The sequence below is a fragment of the Lissotriton vulgaris genome, chromosome 6 (assembly GCF_964263255.1).
Source record: "Lissotriton vulgaris chromosome 6, aLisVul1.2, whole genome shotgun sequence".
Classification (NCBI taxonomy): Eukaryota; Metazoa; Chordata; class Amphibia; order Caudata; family Salamandridae; genus Lissotriton; species Lissotriton vulgaris.
The window spans coordinates 865804795-865820265 of record NC_141694.1 but is presented as its reverse complement, the minus strand read 5'-3'; positions in this window follow the sequence as shown (position 1 = coordinate 865820265).

The following is a 15471-nucleotide window of genomic DNA, read 5'->3' as shown; positions in this document are numbered from 1 at the left end:
AGAATCGCTGTCGCATACGGGCGTGGTACGCCACACCTACGCATGTACCTGTTCCAACTTGCCCTGAGCGTTTTCTCTTCGCTCGTCAAGGAATTGAGTCATAATCGTTGTCCTAGTATCACAAATGAGAGAACGTGCCATCTGTCCTCTGGTCCATCTGGTCCCCTAAATTCTCTAGCCACTGCCTGCGTAAGCCACTGCAGCTGAGCCGCCAAATAATACCCTTCAAAGTCCGGGACCGCCCATCCTCCTGCACCCCTAGGCCTCATCATCGTGGTCAGGGCCACCCGCCGCCTTCCTTTCCCCACAAAACACCCCCCACCATGGACCGCGGTGCCCTGAACACCGATTCCGGGATCCCGACCGGCAGAGTCCTGAAGTAATATAAAAGTCTAGGCAGTGCTACCATCTTCAGCAATGCCACTCGACCCGCAACCGAGAGAGGCAGAGTGCCCCAAAACACCATACTCCCCTTGATCCCTCGTATTACTCTATGCACATTGCCCTCCAACTTGTCCGCCTGTTCATGGTAGACGTTAGTTCCTAAGTACTGTAGGCAACTAGGTTCCCATCTCGGCCTCTCCAGTCCTGCGGGAGCTACCATTGTCCTGCATGCTCGGAAAAGACAGGTCTTCTCCCAGTTCACACATAACCCTGATACCTCCCCAAACGTCCGCAACAGCTCCGTCGTCCCCGTTCGGCCAGCAACAGCAATAGGTCATCCGCGTAAAGCGATATATAATGTAATTCCTATTGGCAAAAATGGTCAGGAGAGCACAATCCTACAATGTAAGTATGTACAAGACTAATGCAGTGTAAAGTCTAGACAACAGCAAATCCAAGTAAAGTCAGCAAGTTCTCATAAGGTACAGGACAAATAGATGAATAAAGTTCATATTTTGTATCATCTTTTCCTTTATTGATTCTTAAAAGTAATTTTCCAATTGATAAAACGACTGCCGACACGTGTTTCGTCCGTACTATGAATTAGTACAAGGACTTTTTCAAGGCTGTAAAGACATGATAAGAGAAAATATACATTTAATTACACAATTTAAAAAAATTGAGTAATTTACAAAATGAGAGAATTAGAAAGGGCCTAAGCAAAAAACTTAAGTCATCACAAAGTGCTAAATATAAAGAATATACCAGAGAGATAAACTGAATGTGTGAAGTGAGAGAAAAGATCCAAGAAGAGAAATCTATTGTGGTCAAATGGTGAATTGAAAGGATCAGAAAGAGAGAAGATAAATATATAAGTGACTAAAAAGTGAAACACCAGAAATATGGATATATAAAGCTCCCAAGTGGAACCAAAGTGTAAAGTAATATGATAGCGACAGCCACCAAGAAGAAGAATATGTCCAGATACAAACTGACCTAATGAAATAGACTATTGCGGCACGTGTATTGTCAAATCACGTAGAAGACACAGTAAACTTGAAGCTCCTGGATGCATGGAGAAAAATTGTATGTACATGTGAGATTGTTTCAAATGAAAATAGGTCATATAGGGCATGCTAGCGTCAACAGATAATATCCTGTAGAGTTTAAATAAAGGACAGTTGTCAATAATAAGATAACCTGTCCATTTTAATCCAGAAATAGTCAACTAGAAACCAAGAGAATGCTGTATCGGTAAACGCTTCTCACCAGAAAAACCACAGTCCAAGTTGCCCGATTGGGTAGATCGAAATGTACAGCTGGATGAGTATCAAGTGGGGTTTTTCACCAGTGGTTCTATAGAATAAATGAAGGTAAAATAAATGTAGATGAACACCAAAGTAATTTATTGTGGTGTCATTTACGTGGGTTTCATCAGGATAAGTCCATATTGTTTACATATTAGGTGAGATTCCTCATTTATTTTTGAGGCCCGTCACTATATTGTCCTGTGATCTCTTGAGTGGCCATGTCAGACCTATGAATTTAACACCCATATCTATTACTTTTGGTGTTCATCTACATTTATTTTACCTTCATTTATTCTATAGAACCAATGGTGAGAAACCCCACTTGATACTCATCCAGCTGTACATTTTCGATCTACCCAATCGGGCAACTTGGACTGTGGTTTTTCTGGTGAGAAGCGTTTAATGATACAGCATTCTCTTGGTTTCTAGTTGACTATTTCTGAATTAAAATGTTTTCCTGACTTTATTGATTCTGATCAGGAACGGACAGGTTATCTTATTATTGACAACTGTCCTTTATTTAAACTCTACAGGATATTATCTGTTGACGCTAGCATGCCCTAGTATGACCTATTTTCATTTGAAACAATCTCACTTGTACATACAATTTTTCTCCATGCATCCAGGAGCTTCAAGTTTACTGTGTCTTCTACGTGATTTGACAATACACGTGCCACAATAGTTTATTTCATTCGGTCAGTTTGTATCTGGGCATATTATTCTTCTTGGTGCCTGTCACTATCATATTACTTTACACTTTGGTTCCACTTGGGAGCTTTATATGTCCATATTTCTGGTGTTTTAATACTGGTGTTTCACTTTTTAGTCACTTATATATTTATCTTCTCTCTTTCTGATCCTTTCAATTCACCATTTGACCACAATAGATTTCTCTTCTTGGATCTTTTCTCTCACTTCACACATTCAGTTTATCTCTCTGGTATATTCTTCATATTTAACACTTTGTGATGACTTAAGTTTTTTGCTTAGGCCCTTTCTAATTCTCTCATTTTGTAAATTACTCAATTTTTTTAAATTTTGTAATTTCATGTATATATTCTCTTATCATGTCTTTATAGCCTTGAAAAAGTCCTTGTACTAATTCATAGTACGGACGAAACACTTGTCGACTGTTGTTTTATCAATTGGAAAATCACTTTTAAGAATCAATAAAGGAAAAGATGATACAAAATATGAACTTTATTCATCTATTTGTCCTGTACCTTATGAGAACTTGCTGACTTTACTTGGATTTGCTGTTGTCTAGACTTTACACTGCATTAGACTTGTACATACTTGCATTGTAGGATTGTGCTCTCCTGAGCATTTTTGCCTATATGTTTATTTGTCAATCCTTTGACTTGACAAGTTGTGTTCCGTCCTGGTAGTGGGGGATATTGGTCCATGTAGCACTCCGTCTTTGATATTGAGAAAGATCCTATTGACTGTCCAGTACTGTTTCTTATTTCACTAATATTAGTGTATGTGCGGTTCTTTTCCAAATCTTTAGAAACACCACTACCGATCTTTGTATATATTATAATGTAATTCCACTCGGACCTCTATCCCAGGGTAATTTTTCCCCGACCTGGCCTGCATCGCCAGTGGCTCAATTGCCAATGCAAACAAGAGCGGAGACAGCTGCAGCCCTGCCACGTCCCTCGTCCCACTGAACAGGGCTCAGATATCATCCCTCCTGTCCGCACCCGGGCCGTCGCCGAATCATACAAGATGAGGGTCCTATTCACGAACCATTCACCCAGTCCCACCTTGCGCGTGACCTGAAACAGAAATGGCCATTCCAGGCTATTGAAGCCTTTTCTATATCCACCGATAAAATCAAGGCCTTCACTGTCAGCTCCTGGCAGTCTTCCAGGATTCTCAATAAGCGCCTAACATTGATAGCCGTGCTACATTTTGGGATAAACGCTGATTGATCGCGGTGCACTAACTATGACGTGCGGGAGTAGGCGTGTCACCAGGATCCTACTCAGGATTTTGTAGTTGGTCGCTAACATTGAGAGTGGGCGGTATGCCTTCACATCCGCTGCTTCCCTACCCGACTTCAGGAGGGGAATTTTAATAGCCTCCCTAGTGGACCTAGGCAGTCTCCCCACCGCGAATGCCTTATTATAAACTACTTGCAGTCGTGGAGCCAGAGAGTCCGCGTATTTGGAATAAAATTCAATAGGCAAGCCAACCACCCCAGGTGTCTTATTACGGGCCATGTGCTTGATTGCGCATCTGATCTCGCCCACTGTGATCTCACTACCCAGTGAATCTCCCTTCTCCTTACTCAAGCTCGGCATCGCAAGCCCTTCCAGATACCGCTCTTTGCCCTCTGCATCCACGGCCAGCTAAATGTGATATAAATATGCATAATACTTTAGGAACCGCCCATTAATCCCTATCTGCGTGTGCAGCAACTCCCCTGAGGCCGCCCTCAAGCCTACGATCGGTTCCCCCCTTGGTAGTGGGTTGGCCAGCCACGCCTGCAGAGTGCACCGCAACTGCTTCCTTGGCTTCCAGCACTTCAGTGCCTGCCCCGGGTCTTCCCGGTCGGTCCCTCTCCACTCCCCTCAGTCTGCCCTCCGCTGTTTCCAGGTCTGCTAGTAATGTTTTCCTGACCCCCACTACCTTGCCAATGCACACTCCCCTGACCACTACTTTAAATGCATCCCATTCTATTGCCTCGGATGTCGCCGTCCCCCCATTCTCCTCAAAATATCGGGTAATGCCCACCCCCAGTTCTGCACCAAAGACTGGATCTTCCAGCGCCTCCGGGCCGTGCTGCCCGGTCGGTATGAGTGATCCCTCCTGGCTCTATCGTATCCACACTAACAGCAGATTATGGTCAGAGATCGTCCTCGCTAAGTACTTACTATCTATCACCTAAGCATGGACGTCAGGGGTGCACAGTATGGCGTCTAGGTGCACATGCAGGTCATGGACGCTAGAGTAATAAGAGTAGTCTTTCTCCTCCAAGTGCTGTGCCCGCCAAGTATCGATAAGTCCCCAATTAATTTGCCACGTTCTCCTTGCCTTAGAGTTCCGATACACTGGGGCACCTGAGAGCGGAGGGTGGGACCTGTCTTTATTAACATCAGGTATGGAGTTAAAATTCCCCCCCAGTATAGCAGCCCCAGTCAGGTAGGGTGTCAAGCTCCCTGATAGACTCTCTGGTCAACATTCGGGGTGTGCACACTATCCAGGGTCACATCCCCGCCATTTAGCCTCCCCATCACTGCCACAAACCTACCCTCTGGGTCAATCATTTGCTGTGTCGGCTGAAATGGGATCCCGCTCTAACCCACAAAAAGGCACCTCTAGCATATGCCGAGTAAGTAGTGAAAAGTACCTGCCCTTTCTATCTCTTCCTCAGTGCTATCCCATCGGAACGGCTGATATGCGTTTCCTGGAGGAGCGCCACCTGCACTCCCCACCTCACTAGGTGGGCATGCACCCTGTGGCGCTTCTGCATGGAGTGAAGTCCCCGTACGTTCCAAGTAATACATTTCAAATCATGCAGCGTCCCCATGATCCGAGCAAACCATCCTCTGCACCCACCCTCTATCAATGAGCACACCGGTAATCCTAACCGCCCCCAAACCTAACCCACCCCCCCCCCATTTCCCTCCCCCAAAACAGGTGCTACAACATTAAAACCCATCCAAACTACCACTCAAAACACTCTCCTGATACTCTCAGGGAGCTACTCCCACCCAAACGTACCGGAGGTGAGCCCTCAGCTTCAGAGAATCAGACGCCTTATAGACCACCAGCCCGCGCTCAACCCCCAGCATAATATGCCGGCCCCCTCCGAGACCGCATATCTTCTAGTCATTTACAACACATTTTCTGCTGCCCCCCAACATGTATCGGACCTCAGCAAACCAGTTTGTGCCAGCCCTTTCCCTATTGGTCCCCCACCCTGCCCAACCCCCCCAACCGGAGCCCCCACATGTCCAGACAGAGTCTACATCACCATCTATGATATCATCCGCCATTCCAGCTGTCACTTGCCACAACTTCAAACTTCCAGGCTCTTGGAGCTCGCCATTCTTGCTCTGTTCAGTAGAAGATCCCTGTCTTTAAAATGGAGCAGTATGGCCACCACCGGCCTCGGCGGTCTCCCAGGGTCCAAGGGCTTGGCCGGCACTCTGTAATCCCTCTCCAATGTAAAGAAAGATGAGAGGCCCTCCGGTGCAACAGTACCCCTCACCCATTCCTCCAGGAAGTCTACCACGTTGGTCCCCTCTGCTCCTTCAGGCTGTCCCACCACACGTATATTATTTATTTTGTTCCTTCCTTCAGTGTCCTCAGCCTGCCTTTCCAGCGTCTGCAGCCGGGCCTGAATGTCCGACATCTGCACCTCCACCGATTTCTGGGCAGGACCCAGGCTCTCCACAGCTGTTTCTGTTTGTTTTACCCTATCCGCCAACTTGGCATGGTCCGCCCGGAGCAGCCCCAGCCCCTGCGGCACGTGCGCAATGTCCAACTGCAGAGCCTCCCTGGTATCCGTTATGGCTTTTAGTATTTGAGTCGCGCTCTTACACTCTCTGCCGGTTGCCGTTGCTGCCTACGATCCAGCTCTCAGCCCAGGCCGGGTCCCAGCTGGGCCTCCAAGGCCCCCACCTGAAAGAGTGGTCCACTCGAGGCTCGCCGTCCGTAGCCACTGCGTCCCCCTCCAGGCAGGGTCCCGTGAAGCTCCGCCTCATCTATCAGCGGTGATCGTGTTCTTCTCGCTTGCATCTCACCCACCGTCTACAGAGGCAGCCCCACTCCAAATCCTTGGGAGCTGCCAAGTCGCGCCTATCCCTGCGTGTTCCAGCCAGTGTCCCCTTCTGCAGCGCCGCTCGGCCCACTCCTCGCTGAGATTTCTCACTGAGAGCCGCCCTCTCACCTGCTACTGGCAATGGGTCCGCTGTGCCCCTCTGCCGTGCTCCGCTAACCCACTAGGTGCCCTTGCCCTCGATTTTTTTTCACCACCCAGGCAGGCATCCTTTCACCTGTAGATCCTTTCATCCATCCTGCCCGGTTCAACGCTGTGGTATGCAAAGGCTCCAAGAAGGGGAGGGCGCAGGAACATTCCAGTAGTGGCGGCCAACTGTGCGCAGCATTCCAGTCACTACACTCCCCAAAAATCCTGTGTGGTCGAGCTGCCCTTCAAGGCACCACTGTCCAGCGGTCAGGATACTTCCCAGGTGGCCCAGTAGACCCCCCTGCACCTTCTGCAGGGTCGCCCAGAGTTCCACTGGCTCCACAGTTATGCCCCTTCCTGGGCTTCAATATCAACAGGGGATCCGCCAGGTGCTCCCAGCGCCGGTTCATCCACTTGCTTCCCTCAGCTGTCCCCTTGTTGGTCTGTGACCCCTTGAACAGGAACCTCCTCAATTACCCCAGCTATCCAGCTTTGTCATATGTCCCACAGCCTAGTCCCAGGCAGTTCCCTCGGTGGCCACTGCTAACCCCCCTCTGGAGTGCCCTCCAAAATGCAGGCAAATTCCTGGAGGGGATCAACCAGTAGACCCTCACTTATCGCAGCTCCCCGTTGACGCCAGCAATGACCGGCCTCATGGGCCCTCTCGGCGCTTCTACTGCCGCTCCCAGTGTGAAGAGAGAAGGGGGGGCCAACCACGGCCGAGCCCCTCTCGATTTCTGGGACAGCTCCACCTGCGCAGGCCTACCTTCAGTCGCCTGGGCATGGGAGCGGTGTGCGAGTCTCCCAGCCCCGCTGTCCACTTCAGGGTCTCACCGCATTAGGCCCAGGTTGGGTCAAAGCGGCCGCCATTTTAAGCAAATACGGCCACCAGAGCCATGGGATTCGCGGGCCCTCAGCGCCCCTCCGTTGCCTCACCTCTAGCATCTGGCTCGAGTGTCGCCAGCGCCAGCCGAGCCTCGCGGCTTAGGGCTTCTCGCAATCCTCACGGGCCACACATCGCCCACAGCCCGCCGGAGCTTAGGGTCCCCTCGCTGCTATCTTGGGCTTGGCTCGCGGCACAGGCTGCACCGCCGATCTCTCCGTCGCGGTGACCTGCGGCCGCCTAATTTCCCCCGCCAGAGCTTCCAGGGACCTTTATCATCCAACACATGTGATTGGGGGGCTTCTATCCCAGCCCCTCTGCATGATCAGGGTTGGGGTCATCGCGAAGCTCCTTGCTCACACATCTGGTTTCATCTGCCTCTTGGCCACGCCCCCGTTGAGCCCTTTTGTTTTTGCAAATTTTTTTTTACTTTTCCCTGATATCAGTTTAATAAATGAATATGCTTAAGACCAAGCAGAGCAATGCTCATACTGAATGTACTGTATAAACAGTGTTTTATATTATTATATTTTTTGGGGGCATTTTCACCTGCACCACACCTTTCCGCCCAAATCACAATGGGTTTCTCATGGTAGTCCCCTAGTACATTACATTTTTATTTTTTTGAGGATTTTTTTTTACCACCCAGGTAGGCATCCTTTCACCTGTAGATCCTTTCATCCATCCTTCACTCACAAATACATCCTGTCACCCACTTATATGCATCCTTTCACCAATGCATACTTTCACTCATATGACATTTTACCCATCCTTTCTCCTTTCATCCTTATTTCACTTTTCCATCAACCCATTGTTGTTAAAGTTCATTTTGCCACATTTGTTTGAAGTACCTTTGTCATCTGAGTTGCAGATAGAAGAGGCCATTAACTACTCAACTGCCACTGTAGCTGCTAAAGCGAGCTGTTCACCAATCACCACCGGTGCAGTGTGCATATTACTAATGGTCAATAAGCAAGCAATGTGGCTTCCCATGGCCCATCCCTGTCACCAGTGGTATACCCTTTTCGACCTCCGATGCCGCGTCCGCTGCACTGGCGCTCTTACTGCCGGCCTTGGCACTGGTGGTCTGCGCAGCTATAAAATACTTTTCATATTTAAGATACCAGATATGCCTCCCGCTATTACTTTTTATTTAGCAAAAATGTATCTTCTATCAAAATATCACATTGGACATTTTGTTGGTTCGCCATGTTTGGAAGGACAAGTAGTCAAGCCAACCGAAAACCTTTTCTAATGGAGTGACAGAGCTATGATGAATCTGAGTCATTGAAGCACAATAAAGGGTGGAATAATTGGTCAATTAAGGACATGTAGTCTTGGTTGGCAAATGCAATGGGGCTGTCTTCTTACTTTCAGCCATGCTGCACTGTGTTCAACTGCTGTATACTACTATAATAATAATAATACATACCCGACATAGGAGGGTCCACCATGACCATGGCCACTCTCTCGTTTTACTGTTTGAGAATGAGCAAGCAGAGAAAGCCTTATCAACAAACATGAGTAGGATATCTTACTTATGTATGCAAAGTTAAAAGTAGAGTACCCAAACTTAACCCCTTCGATGCTTGTGACGGAACGGTTCCGTCACGAGCGCCGGTTGGGCTGTGCTTATGACAGAACCGTTCCGACACGGCCACGCACGTTATTTAGAACCTTCAGCACAGTGCGAAAATTCGCGCCGCGCTGAAGGTGTGAAATGGGTTCTCTGAGTCTTACAGTACCAGCCTGCATCTTCAGTTGGAGTTGAAGAGCCCTCCTCCTAAAGTTTCCTAACTTTTCTAAAGGGTCTGAGTCATGAAAAAAGACTGTTACACACGGACTTGATAAACATCAATTGATCACTCCACTGCAACATTTCCACTAAGGGAATTACAGAATCCCCGTTTCTTTTTCCAGTAAAGCATTTTCTTTCCAGATGTGAGGATAGGGGTATATTTTAGACGTGGACTACAAACAATTGTGGTTCTACTCTTAGGATTTTATTCATCATGACTGTCAACTCTCCCTCAGTAAAATGTGGATTTTTGGGACCTGGTATTGTGCAAAATAGTTTTATGAAATGAATAAATGTTGACCACAAAGTAATAAATGTAAGAAGATAAAGGGACAAGAAACAGGGAAAAGACACAAAAAAACGGACTTCACTGGCAAAATCTCCGGTAGCAAATATTGTGGTGCAGTGGAATGGCAAACGAACATGGTCTGAAATGGGGTGTGTTTTGTAGTGTGGTATGTAGGTGTTTCCATTTGGGTAAAGGACATCAAGGGCTGTATTATACATGTGCCGCATTTTCCTTCATTGTGGTGGGCGCACTTTTTAATAGGTGCGCCTGGCACAATGAAGGAAAATATGCCAAATTATGATGAAAGTGCTGCTCTCCAGGCAGCCGCAAACTCATGCTGCCCCCAGAGCAGCGCAGTGATGTAAAAAATGGAGAGGCTGCTTGAAGCCGCGCCGTGTTTTCACAGTACTGGTAGTTACCCGCCTGCACTTTGGGGAATAGAGGTCCCCTTGCAGGTGAGTGCAGTGATTGACTGCACCCGCCTGCAAGGCAATGTCTGGGGGGTACATTTGGGGGTTTTGCAGTATTTTGTGGGGGGTTTATGTGAAGATTTATATAATGCGAACTCGACCCAAAGATCTTGGAGAGCTTTTCATGAGCACCAGGTGCATTACAAATTGACACATTCATTTTTGGTAAGCATGGGAGATTACATGATTTGCCCAGAAACACAGGATATTGAGCTGATGCTGAAACTCAAACCTGGTTTCCCAGCTCCAAAGTTGGCTGCTCTGGTCGTTATGCCACATCTCTTGTTAATGAGGGTTATTTAGGGATACGTTCAATAGTTACTTAGTGTTATACATTTAGTGATCCCTGTAAAGGGCAGTACACTGAATTTTGCTGAGAGGGATTTGGGGGCCCTGATGTGGCAAGGGGAGCATTGCCAGCCCACAATGCTAGCTGCTGGTGGAAGAGTGGCCCAAGGATACACATATGAGAAAAGGGTGATGCAGTAGGCGGGTTCATTAAAATCTGGTTTGCCCGAACATCAACAGATTGGACGGTGAAGCAGATGCAACATCATTGGACAGATGTGGTATTTTGAGATTAAGTCCTGCACCATTTAGAGTCGCCGACCCACTTGGTAAGTGTTAAATGTTTTATAATTCCAGCAATTGTTGTGATTCTTTAGTATTTAAGTAAAAATGCTCATAATTTTTAAGAAATGATTTGTGTTTGCTTATTTTCATCTCAGTTAATGTGTATTGTAAATATTGGGTTTGGTTTTGAATTTGATTAAGGCTCTATTGTACTTTGATAATCAGTCCGTTGTGCAGGTTAATAAATACATTTATAGATGATTATATTGTAATATTATGACAAGCACTGTGTATTAAATTTGCATTTTATTACAGCATAGTTGGATATTCAAAACACACAAAAGTTAATGGGGGGAATGCTTTCAATTTGTCTGAATACTGGCAATCGTTTGGCGTAGCATCCCATTCCATTGTTCTTTTGCTCATCGTACCACCTCAGTTTGGACCCAGCCACATGCAAATCAGTCTTATCCCTGTTTTTCATGGGAACAGTCCAGCCCAAACTGTCAGGCCATGTCCTCTCTGAACCAGAACATAAGCAATCTGTTTCACCCTAGTTATGGGCTCATTAGTCGAATGCAGCCTGGTTTCAGTGACACAGTGAGCATGGGACCCACATCTGGGCATACCCAAGCCACTTAGAGTGGTGCATGAAACACACAAAGGTTGATAGGAGGAATGCTTGCAATTTGTCTAACCACTGGCAATCGCTTGGAACCTCACCTTGATCATCCAAGTGGGGGAGAAGGAAGCACAGTGCAGCATTTAGGTTGCTAAGGGGGGCACCACTCAGTACCTCCTATCCCTCGTGGGCATGCCGCCTTCTGGGAACTCTGCGCAGATGAAGCAGGATCATGCTGCTTTTGGCTGTCATCATTTTGCTGTGCTACAGGCTCACCCCCACCAACCCTCTCCGCAATGGGTACCGCAGTTGTCACAGGTGTATTCAGACGCCCAAGCAGCACTGCACATTCACAGCTCTTCCAATGCCGCAAGGGGGGGCTACGGTGACAGCATTCACAGCCCTTGGCTGCCAGAGCCCTTCACTCATCCAGTTGACTCCATGCGTCCCAGGCCATGTTCCCTCTTAGTGTAGTATTTTGTTGTGCTGGTGAAATGTTCTGATTTTTTATTATGCTGTCTATTTGTGCTACATTATTTTAATGTCATTTTGTTGTCGTGTTCTGTCTGCATTCTGTTTTGACTGCTTTGTTGTGATGTGCTCTTCTACATTTCAAATATGTTGTTATGTTGCTTTAGTATTTATTGTGTTATGTTCTGTTGTTTACATCTGATATGTGAATAAATGCTGCTACATTTCCAGCCAAAAACAGCACATTACTATAAAGTTCTAATGGCAAACAACCATTTACCACTCTTTACTATGGCAACATAGTGCTCCAGTCACTTTTCAACTACTTAAGACACCAGTCAGCCAAAACGGTGGCAAGGATTGACTTTAAACATAGGTCTCACGATGTTCCCCCTATGTGATACGGCCCTTAATTTTATTTTTATTTTATTTCAATAACTATTTTAACTCCGTGGAATGCCATGAGCTTTGTTTTTGGAATTGGAAACAAACTTCGTGGGTTTGGCTACAGATGTATGCGTGCAATATTCACCTGCGAAATCTGTTGTTTCTCGTACCACAATGTGTACTGCGAACACATTTTTAGCTGTTCTCTAATGAGGTTATTTTTTACTATAAACAAACATAAAGCAAATGCAAATTGGGAATTTATAAGCAATTGCACTTCTGCAGACCTCTCCGGTCATGTTTGTTTATTTCTTTTTGGGTGATCAGTAATCTGCTAGACACAATTAAATTATTTTGTACCACATTATATCTTGAAATATGCATTTTTCCCATCTGGGAAACATTTGTACAGCATAAATGATGAAATCATCTGCATAAATTGGATATTTCACTAAGTCTAAGTTTTCACATTAATAATTAATGCATCGCTTGAATTATACATGAGATGCTCCGGTTGTTTTTATTGTTTAATTTGACTACAAACAGAACCTCTTCTGAATAGGGATGAGAGTGTGCAGTTATAGCAATGATAAAATGTACTTTTGTTTCCAGAAATTGTGTTCTTCTAGCCTTTTCAACTGTAACATTTGCAGATCCCAATCACATATGGGTCTGTGATGTAATGGAGTTGGCCAATGACTATTCTCAGGAGACTGATTTGACTTATCAGAGGCAGAAAAAGACAAGTGACATGGATCAGGGAGAGCCCCGGGTTGCAGATGCTACACTTCCATGTAACCATGGCACTGCGCTAGCATGCGCTGTCAGGGGCTGGGAATGCAATGGCAGGAACAGAACCAAAAACAGCTTTCGAAGTCTGGAGCCAAATCATTACCATTTGAGCTGCCTCCGAGCTGAGCGCCTGTTTTCGGTGTTTACACTGCATAAAGTGCACAGAGCTACTGGCGTATTACAAATCATAAACTGTACTCCTAGCTTTTACACTTTCTCATACATCACACAGATGCTCCCACATAATAACCACATGTCAGAGGTCGTCACGCACACCATGAAAACTCTGAGAATTCTGATCAGCTCAATGAAGGATGGCAGTCTCCTTCTTGAGTGGAAAGTGGCACAGATTATCCCCATCAGAAAAAATCTTAAAGCCCCCTTGGACAACGCATTCAACTATCGCTCCATGTCCCTCCCCCCCTTACAGAGCAAACTCCAAGAAAAACAATCAATAAGCACGTTTCTGAATTTGTAGAATCCTCTAACTGCCTCGATCCCTCTCAGTCGGGGTTTTAACCCAGACATAGTACAGAGTTTACATTGGTGACGCTCACTGATGTCATCCGAATGTCCCTGGATAAGGTCAAGCAATGCTTCTGGTGCTGCTTGACCTATCCGCTGCCTTTGATACAATCTCTCACCAGACCCTTCTCAGGAGATTGAGGGATAGTGGCATCCAAGGGAATGCCCTAAAATGCCTGTCTAATTTCTTGACAGACAGAACCAAGACCATCAATCTGGGCCTTTTCATTCCCAGACCACTAAAGTGACCAAGGGATTACCACAGGGTTCTTGTTTGAGCCCCACTTTATTTAACATTTATGTCACTCCCTTGGCAAGCTTACTGAGAAAACTAGGATTATTTCCTATCTCCTATGCTGATGACACCCAGTTTGTACTCTCCTTCGACAAAACTAACCCTAACTCTCAGAGCACCTTTACAGAGGGGATGAAGGTCATCGCTGACTGGATGATGTACAACTACCTCCAGCTTAACACAGGAAAATCAGAGATAATGTTGTTTGGAGATGATGTAACTAGGTGGTCTGGATGGCAGCCTGAGGAATTAGGCTCTGCCCCAACCCCAAGTTTAGTGGCAAAAAATTCAGGAGTTCGGATAGATCAAAAATGAACCCTCAAGGAGCAATCCACCTCTACGGCCGGGGGTTGCTTTCACACACTGAGCCTCCTATGAAAGGTGTTCCCCTTCATGCCATCTTCCACGTGGAAAACTCTGATCCAGGGATTAGTGCTAAGCTGCCTGGACTACTGCAATGCTCTGCTGATTTCAGCCAAAGAGGGTTCGTTGAACAAATTGCAGGTTGCCAATGCCCCATACAGAACAGCTTCTCTTCCCTTACTTCAAAAACTCCATTGTCTCCCGGTTCAAAAAAGTATAAAATGTAAGATCTGCTGCATGGCCTACAAATCTTTACATGGCCTAGGTCGCAGCTATCTAGCGGACAAATTTGTCAGATACCAATCAACCAGGTCACTCCGATCAGGATCTAAAGCATTGCTGCACATCCCACGCAACAGAAAAGCTTGCATGGGTGGCAAAACCTTCCTCCTTCTAGCTCCCCTCTATTGGAACAAACTTCATATCCAACTACGCCAATCCACTGATTACCTAGTGCTCAGAACACTGCTGAAAATCCTATTGTTCTGAATTGTCACTCCCTGGTTGGCTTTAGCAGTCTTAGCGCGGAGATACCTCTGATGGGGTGATATGGGCGCTTTATAAAACAATAAATAAAATTTAAAAAAATCAAACAATCAAACACAAGCCGTTACAACAACTTGCTATAGGGGGCAGAAGGTGTTGGATTTTAAATCCAATACCTTCACTACTCTTCACAGACTGGAGTTGGAATAGTCATTTATACTATTCTAACACCCAGAGCTTCCCCTACAGCAAGTCATTGTAATGACTTGTGTTGTAATGGTCTGAGTTGTTACAACATGGTTGTTGTTATGACCGCATTCTAATGGCATGCGTTGTAATGTGGCATATTCCCACCTATAGCCAACTCTTGCACAGCCAGTTTGAAGGCTGACATAGTGTTTTGTAAATGTCGTCCCAGAAGTGGATGGTTCCCACAGTGGGGACAGAGGAAAGAGTAAGTAGTGTATAAGGCAGCTAAACTGCATCCAGAGTTAGGGCTGACCATATCAAGAGATAGAGGCAGAACAAGGTGAAGCATGAGGTGATTTTAATTGGGAAGCAGAGGGAGTTACTGATGGAGGACCTAAAGCTAGTCGTGCCAATCAGAAAAGCTCAACCCAGGAAGGGTAGAAAGTATCTAGAGGAGAGGCTATATACAAACAGCAGAAGAGAGGCATAGGTAAGGACTCAAGAAATAGATACATGGCTCTGACAGAAAGCTTTCTATTTTTCTTAGACAGGCCAGGAATTTGGAAGCAGTGCTCCATATCCCTGAAGTAGTATTCCAAATGAATCTCCTCATGGTTCTTATGTTTAGTATGAAAAAAAGCTGAATTTAAATAGGGACACTTCTTAGTTCAAAAGAGGTTATTTCCGGATATTGGAAGGTGATATTTGCGCAG